The following is an 8,634-nucleotide window of genomic DNA, read 5'->3' on the forward strand; positions in this document are numbered from 1 at the left end:
TTTTATTTCTATATAGTAGCAATGAACACATGGGTAGAAAAATTTTAAATACGATACCATTTAAAATCACCAAAAATAATTAAATAAAATGCTTAGGTGTAAATCTAACAAAATGTGTATAGGACTTGTAAACTGAAAACAAAATAATGCTGATGAAATAAATCAAAGACCTAAATAAATGGAGAGATATACTGTGTTCTTGGATTGGAAGACTTAACATAGTAAAAATGTCAGTTCTCCCCAAACTGATAAACAGGTTGAATGCCATTTCTATCAGAATCCTAGCAAGATTTTCTGTAGCTGTAGATAAGATTAGTCGAAAATTTATATGTAAAGGCAAAGGAGATAAAATAGATAAAACAATTTTGGAAAAGAATAAAGTGAGAGGACTCAGTTTACCTGATTTCAAGACTTATTACATAGCTACAGTAATCAAGCCTATGTGCTATTAGCGAGGAAAAGACACATAGATCAATGGAACAGAACAGAAAACCCATGATGGATCCAGCTAATTTTTGATAAAGTTGCAAAAGCAATTCAATGGAAGAAAGAGAGGAAGCCTTTTCAAAAAACGGTGCTGGAACAATTGGACATCCATAGGCCAAAGCTGGGGGAGAACACCACACCAACCTAAGTCTCATACATTCTACAAAATTTAACTCAAAATGGTCCACAGACTTAAATGTAAAACATAAAATGATCTAACTTTTAGAGTAAAACATAGGAAAGAGTCTTTATGATCAAGGTCTAAGTGAAGAGTTCTTAGACTTGGCACTGAAAGCACAATCCTTAAAAGGAAAAATAAAAATTTGGACTTCATTGAAATCAAGTTTTACTTTGTGAAAGACCCTGTTAAGTGGATGAAAAGACAAGCTACAGACTGGGAGAAAATATTTGTAAACCACCTATCCACAAAAGGACTAGTATCCAGAATATATAAAGAACTCTCAAAACTCAACAATAAAAAAGGCAAACTATCAATTATCAAATTAGAACATGGGCAAAAGACATGAGCAAACATTTCATGGAAGAAGATACACAGATGGCAAATAAGCACATGAAAAGATGTTCAACATTAGCCAGCAGGGAAATGCAAATTAAAGCCACAATGAGATATCCCTACACACTTATCAGAATGGCTTGAAAAGAAAAAAAGAAAAGTGATAACAACAAATGCTGGCAAGGATGTGAAGAAATGAGGTCATCATACATTGCTGGTGGGAATGTAAAATGATACAGCCACTCTGGAAAACAGAGTGGCAGTTTTTAAACTAAACATACAATTACCATATGACCCAGTAGTTGCACTCCTAGGCATTTATCCTGGAGCAATAAAGATTTATGTTCACAAAAAAACCTGTACGTGAATGATTATAGCAGCTTTATTCATCACAGTCAAAAACTGGAAACAACCCAGACATCCTTCAGGAGTGTGCAAAATAAACAAACTGTGGCACATACATTCCATGGAATACTATTTGGCAACGAAAAGGACAAAGTATTGATACATGCAACAGCTTGGATGGATCTCCAAAGAATTATGCTGAGTAAAAAAAAAAGCCAGTCCCCAGAGATTATATACTTATGATTCTAATTTTACAACGTTCTGGAAATGACCGAACTATAGAAATAGAGAACAGATTAGTGGTTGCCAGGGGTTAAGGAGGGGTGAGAGGGGGAGGGAAGTGAGTTTGGCTATAAAAGGGCAACAGGAGAGATCTTGTGTGATGGAAATTTCTGTATCTTGACTGTTTCAATGTCAACATGCTCCTTGTGATATTGTACTCAGTTTTGCAAGATGTCACCATTGGGGAAACTGGGTAAAGGCGCATGGATTCTCTCCGTATTATAACTTACAACTGCATGTGACTCTTCAAATATCTCAAAATAAAAAGTTTAATTAAAAAAAATTTGGGTGACAGTACTGCAGACAGAGAGTGGATTTGGCAAAAATTAGGAGAATGAGAGAATGAAGAAGTTTCAGAAACCCCACTCTAGAGAAGATGCTTTTTTATTACGAACACTCTTTTGGTGCTTGCTGTTGGCCAAAACTCCTCCAAAGGTTACTGGTGGTGAAAAGACTTTACTGTGACGGATCAAGTGCTGGGGGCTTTATGAGCTGTGGTTTGAAGCAAAGCAGGTGGGCTCAAATTTGGAAGATGTATGGGGGAGGTCAGGAGGTCAAGACCCAGGCCAGCTTGGCTGGCAGGGACGGGACGAGCGCGGCCACCTCCTCCCCTGGCCGCATAAGACTGGTTAGCTCAGGCCCAGGGCAGAGGCTGCTGGGAGTCCCTGGGGCTCCCTTGGTGGCCACCGGCATGACAGTGACTTCCCTGGGAAATATTCAGGGGAAGAGAAACAGCCCCCTAAGAAGTTCCGTGGGCAAGACTAGGCCAGGCTGAGGCCCGGTGTCTATGAGGCAGGGGCATGGACTCCATGGGTGAGTGCTGTGGTCCTTGGGCCCTGGATAGCTTGGAGGAAGCTTCTCTAGAGTGGGATTTCCTTTGAGGAAACCTGGACAAGGGTTGGACTGGGAGGCATTTTCATTTTTTAGGATTTCAGTTGTTTAGGTGTGGCCTTTTGATTAGTTTTGTATATTTGGTGTAAAGCAGTGGTTAGTGTGCATTAGAATCACCTAGGGGCTTGTTAAAACGCAGATTTCTGGGCACTACTAGAGATTCTGATTTTGCAGGTCTGGGCTGGGGCAGGGAATTTGCATTTCTAACAAGTTTCAAAGTGATGCTGATGCTGACCCTTCACTTTGCAAACCACTGGTGTAGAAGGGTGCAGACAAGAAAACCAGTAGGGTGACACAGTCCCTCCTGTGGGGAGGCCCTAGGCAAAGTCCTCATCCCTGCCTGGCACAGCTGGGGAGGCTTGTGGTTTGTGATTCCAGCAGGGCCGTGACAGGACACCTGCGCAGGACTGAGAGGTAGTGAGGAGAGTGTGTGTGCTGGGAGGTGATGGAGGGCAACGGGGCTGGCACTTGAGGGCAAAGTCTCGGGGGGACGTAGGATGGGAGTACTGGGTGTTTTGAGGGCGGTGAGGAGGGCAGGGGAGGAAGGAGAGGCTGGCAGACTGCTAGGGGAGCTGACAGTCTAGGAGAGAGGCGCGCACGAAGCTACTGGATTCTGCGGGGGTGGGTGGGGCGATAAGGAGGTCACTGGGGGTCCTGGCTAGACTGTGGACGGCCCCGGAAGTTCTGTAGGGGATAGAGGAGCAGTGGATGTGTGTATGATTCCTGTAGAAGTTGTCGCGGTGGGGGCTGAGATCTGGGGGCTGGGAGCTGATGTGTTCAACTTTCAGGGGCTGAGAGGCGATGTGAGATTGGAATCTGGGGCCCAGGGAGGGGGGGGTGAGGCTGAGCCGGGGTACCGAGGGCTACCTGAAGGGGCCGCGGAGACGAGCTGGGGATGGGGACGGTGGTTGGTTGGGGCACGGGGAGGGAAAGGAAGCCGGGGCGGAAGTGCGTGTCCCTCGGCTCGGAGGAATACGGCGGGGGCGGGCCGCCGGGGGGGGGGTTGCCGCGCCGGAGGGGCGGGGCGGGGCGGAGTGGCTGGAGCCGGGCTGCTGGGCAGCGCCGCGAGTCCCAGCCCGAACCGAGCTGGGCGGCTGCACCTCCCTGACGGTCCCCACCCGGCGCCGGGCGCTGCCGCCGCCGCCACCCCGCCGCCCCCGCGGGCCGCGCCGTGACGCGGGCATGAGCCTGGCCCGCCGTCCGCCGAGCCAGCGCCCCCAGCAGGGGCCGCGGCGCCCAGGTAACTAGGGGGGCGCGAGGCGGGGAGGGGGCCTTAGGCCGCGCCGGAACCCTCGAGACCCTCGGCGACTCCAACCTGAGAACTCTCCAAGCCCTTGGGACCTTCCTACCCTGTGGGGGGCCTCAGGGGTCCACCTCCAAAAGCCAGCCCCGGCCCCTGAAACTACCCCCTAAGCTCCGCCTACCCCCAGCTCTCCTCTCCAGGGCAGCCCAGGTCGGGGCCTGACCTCACGCCTACCCCACACTCACTCATCGGAGGAGCCCAGGCCCCTGTACTCCCTGGCCCTGGGCCTGCCATCCCGAGGGGGCATAACCCTGCGCATCACAGCCCCCATCCTCCTCCCGCCCTTCCTGCTCCCGTGGCCTCCTGCTCTCTCAGCCCCCACCCCCAAATTCCAACACTTTCTCCATCTGCCCCGCTACTGCCCACTCTACCTGCAAATGGTTCCTACCCTACAACTTAAAGGAGGAGCCAGCTGCCTCCTTTCCTTGATTCTTCTTCCCTGGTCCTGGGGTCCTGTCCACTTTCTCTCCCAGGACACCCAAAGCCCTGCTTCCAGTTAAATGCTTTCTGTCACTGCAGAGGGGCACGAGCGGAGGCTGGGCACCTGGGTGATGTGGGCAGAGCAGGGCCTCTGTGCTGTCTCCCTGTCCCCAGCCGTGGGTGCGTGGCAGTTGCCAGGAGACTTGGATGGAGGGTTTCGGCGGTAGGGGGCTGAGAGTCAAGGGCAGTGACAGGCCTGGCAGGATTCACAGCAGCAGTTCGAGGCTGGGCTTATTTATTTAGTGCAGATTCCTTTCTTGCCCCTTTCAGGGGATGTGGCTCCAGTGCAGGCCATTCCTGTCCCCCATCTGGGATGGGTCTCAGGAGCTGTGCCCCCTCCTGCCCAGTTGCCTGTCCCTCTGAGCCTGGGCACTGGCTACTTCTAGCTCTTCCCTCTCAGGCAGGGCAGCAGAGCTGGGCATGACCTCATCCAACAACTGGGGCCAAGGTGGGGCCACCTGGCCAGGCCTGGACACAGTGTCAGCAGTGCTGTCTCGCACCCCCCGGATCAGCTTTGAACCAAACTGTGGGTCTGGGGCCCAGGGAGATGGGAACCCACTGCTGCTCACACATCTCTGGAAGTTGAGCTGGGTCTGACCAGGTGGATATTGATGGTGGTGGGAGAAAGGATGAGAAGAACAAGGCCTGGAGGTAATTAATGTTTTCAGTCCCCAAATACCGAGCACCTGCGCCACACTAGGCACCATTCTGGGTGCTGGGATGGAGCCATTAACTAGACAGACACGGCCTAGCCATCAGGAAGCTGACATTCTAGGGCACTGTAGGAGACAGGGAGTGGCCGAGTAGCAAATCAGCAGATGAAGAGGCAAACCCTATAGTGATATGTGGGGACAGTGAATCTGGGTGTTGCGATAGAGGCTGACTGGGGAGCTCCTTTGGCCAGCGTGGTCTGGGAAGACCTCTCTGAAGTGACAGTCTTTGAGCTGAGACCTGAATGATGCAGTAGAATGAACCTTGGACCATCTGAGGGAATAGAGTTTTAGGCAGGGAACAGCAAGTGCAGTGATCCTGCGTGGGTAGGAGTTAGGCATGTTGAAGAACAGAAAGAAGGCCAACCCCGGGGGAGATGAGGCTGGACGGGTGGGCAGGCAACCTGGAGAGAGTGGAGTGGCAGTAGTGTGGAGACACAGCACCACTTTCCTAACTGGAGGGCTGTTCAGATGTCCTCACCTCCCGCCAGTCTTCTCTGCCCAGTTGTTTTTTTTTTTTTTTTTTAAATAATTAATTAATTTATTGTTTATTTTTGGGTGCATTGGGTCTTCGTTGCTGTGTGCGGCTTTCTCTAGTTGCGGTGAGCGTGGGCTACTCTTCGTTGAGGTGTGCGGGCTTCTCATTGCGGTGGCTTCTCTTATTGTGGAGCTCGGGCTCTAGGTGCGCGGGCTTCAGTAGTTGTGGCTCGTGGGCTCTAGAGCACAGGCTCAGTAATTGTGGCTCATAGGCTTATTTGCTCCACAGCGTGTGGGATCTTCTCGGACCAGGGCTCGAACCCATGTCCCCAGCATTGGCAGGCGGATTCTTAACCACTGCACCACCAGGGAATCCCCCCTCCCCCCCTGCTGGTTTTTGATCTGTCTTTGCCACCCATCTTGGGACCTGCAGTGTTTCAGGTGGTGGTTGCTTGTGGGGATTTGCATGGGTGGAGGTCAGGGGTGGGGCCGTCTGGGGAGGGGATGACCCCCTCCTGGCCCCTGATAATAATCACACAGGGGTAGAGAGGACCAGGCAGGTGATGGGAAATGTCCCTCATGCCGGAGAGAATCCCGCCAGTGGAATCTTTGCCGGGGGTGGAGACAGCGAGCGTCAGTGAGACGGTGTCCAAGTGTCCAGGTAGGGCTGTCCCTGAAGCCCTGATAAGATCCGATCTGTCATGGGGTGGGGAGGCCCAGCCAGGCAGGCAGCCGCTCCCACTCAGTCATTGGTTGCCAACAGCAGCGGGTAGCGTTTGTTCTGGAGCCAAAGCCTCCAGGCAGAATCGAGGTGCAGGGAGGGGTGCCGCATGGGGCAGGTGATCAGGGGGCCGCTCCCCACCCCTCTGCTGGGCACCAGGGAGTCTCCTGCCCCCTCCGCACAGGACACCTGCCCTTCCTGGGAGAGGGGGGCTCCTCCTCTTTCTGGAGGAGCCAGTGGTGGCCTGGTCCAGGGCAGGGACGGTCTCTGGTTGAGCAGCTGCTTCGATGCCAGGTTGGGAGGAGGAACGGGGGTCCCTGCTCCCTACCGCAGTGCTGAGGGGGCTGCTGGGCGCCCTGCGTAGCCCCTCTGGGTGCTCAGAGCTGACCTTGCACACCTCAGACCGCAGGCCCTCTCCAGTTAGCGGGGACTTTTCCCCTGCTCTAGGCTCGTGAGAGGCAGAGCTGGTGGTTGTTCAGGAGTGATGGGGAAAGTGGCCCCAGGTGCGGCAGGGCGGGGGCTGCCTTCCCAGTTCCTGACCTGCTGAGCTCAGCTGCTCTCCATCCCTTGATGCCTCATTGGGTCCACACAGGCTCAGCCTGGGGGCCACTTCTGTTGCTTAACACAGTGCAGTCCCTTTGGGGCATGGGTTGGCTCTGGGTGCCCCCTCTCACCTTGTCCCCATTGCCCATCAAATTTGTGAGTCTACCTATTGGCCCTTCCCCCTCTCTCCCTCCTCCCCAACTCCCCTTTGCTCTACCACTTTGGGCCCCAGCGTGGGTCTTGCTCTTGCATATTCATTAGGGACTGAGTAAGGTCAGCACCACCTGTGACTCCAGGCCAGTGTGAGCTGCCAGGCCCTTTGACACCCAGGCTTCCCCTGGAAGGTTGCTCTTCCCACTGGTTTGTCTCTGTGGGTTTATTTCTAGGGCATGGGGTGTGGGACGGTGGACAGACATGGCAGAGGTGCTCCTGAGAGCTTGGTGACTGCAGTCACTCAAGGGGTGCTGCTGAGAAGGTAACTGGTGGAGCCAGGAAGGAGCAGGCCTGCACTGGGCAGGTGGAAGGCTGGGTTAGGGTGCTTTCTCAGCCCTCGGCTGGGCAGCAGCTCTCGCAATAAAAACAGCCCTTGGGGTTTTCAAGGCAGAAGCTCTGGGTCCAACGTGGGCAGGCAGGTGCCTCATAGATTCATTTCCTCATTTAAAATAGGTGGATTTATCCTCATTGTTTTTTTAACTGATGGGGAAATTGAGGCACTGAGGAGTTAAGCGGCTTACGCAGGACCACCTGCCAGTTGGATTCATGTTCCTGGCTGGGCCACATCTCCGGCTGCCTTGGATGAACCCAGGGGCCCCGTGTTTGCTGCAGGTGTATTCTGAAAGGGGCCTTCCATGCTGTGGACCCTCAGCCAGTAGCCAGCCAGCTGGCATCTTGGAGGGGGCTTTTACGGAGCTGGTCCTCACTGTGGGGACAAGGCAGCCCCAGGCGGTGGAGACAGAGCTGGGAAAACTTACTCTTCTCTGAGTGCCAGCACCCAGGTATGGCAAGGATGTTGGGGGTCAGTGCCAGGGAGGGGACCCCGCGCTAGACCTGATAGGAGGAAAGCAGACCACTTGGGTGTGGAAGGGTCTTGGCCCCCAGGGAGCTGGGAGAGAGCGAGTGGATGGGCAGGGAGACCACTGAGGGGTGCTGAAGAGGCTCTTGGGGTACAAGGGGCATAGGGAGCACTACCGTCTCTGTCCCTCTGCCTGTTTTCGTGTGCTCACTGGGGTAGTCACATCTATTCCTTGTTAGGAACTCGACAGGCCTCCAGAAGATTAATTAATGCCAAGCTGCTGGCAGCTCCAGCAGGATGCTTGCCCCAGGGCCCTGTCCTGGCAGCACAGATGCCCAGCTGACCCCAGAAATGCTGCTCCGTTCCCACCCAGCGATCCTGGAGACACGGGGGGCCATGTTGCTGGCACAGCCCTGCCTCTGAGCCTGGATGGCAGAGAAGGCTTAGGTGGTGGCAGGCAGCCAGAGCCATGTGGCAGGGCATTCCACCCCCAGGCCTGCCTCCGTCACCCACTCCGGAACTTACTTGTCCCTGGCTGAACCCTGGGCCTGCTGTGTGACCTTGGCCATGCTGCTTATCCTCTCTGGGCAGCTTTCTTTTCCCCAACTGTAAAATGATGTAGAATGGATGTTGGACTGGGTCATCACTGAGACACCTCCCCCCTAAGTCTGAGTCTTCGTTATCTGGTAATCTGCCTGATTCTGAGAGCCCCTGACAGCATCCCTTTTCCCGATGCATATTGACTGCCCCTTGGTGCCCCTCAATGTGGTCCAGCTTTGTCCTCTGCCCCAAGCCCAGGTGATTGCTAGTTCTCCATGTAATTAACTCCTGCCTGTGCTCAGGACGTGGGGCACCGCAAGTCCTGGCCAG

At 53.8% G+C, this 8,634-nt stretch overlaps 1 protein-coding gene across 4 annotated transcripts in view; it reads left to right on the forward strand.

Annotated features, from left to right (window-relative positions):
* The first annotated feature begins 3,556 nt into the window (after positions 1-3,556).
* Positions 3,557-8,634, forward strand: part of DOK4 (docking protein 4) — a 13,559-nt gene continuing 8,481 nt past the window's right edge. For all 4 annotated transcript variants that reach the window (XM_082370028.1, XM_082370030.1, XM_082370029.1 and 1 more), the window contains exon 1: positions 3,557-3,758. The gene's annotated coding sequence lies outside the window, so the exon portion shown is untranslated. The remainder of the gene's footprint in view (positions 3,759-8,634) is intronic.

Source organism: Balaenoptera borealis (genome assembly GCF_965194805.1).
Source record: "Balaenoptera borealis genome assembly, chromosome: 19".
Classification (NCBI taxonomy): Eukaryota; Metazoa; Chordata; class Mammalia; order Artiodactyla; family Balaenopteridae; genus Balaenoptera; species Balaenoptera borealis.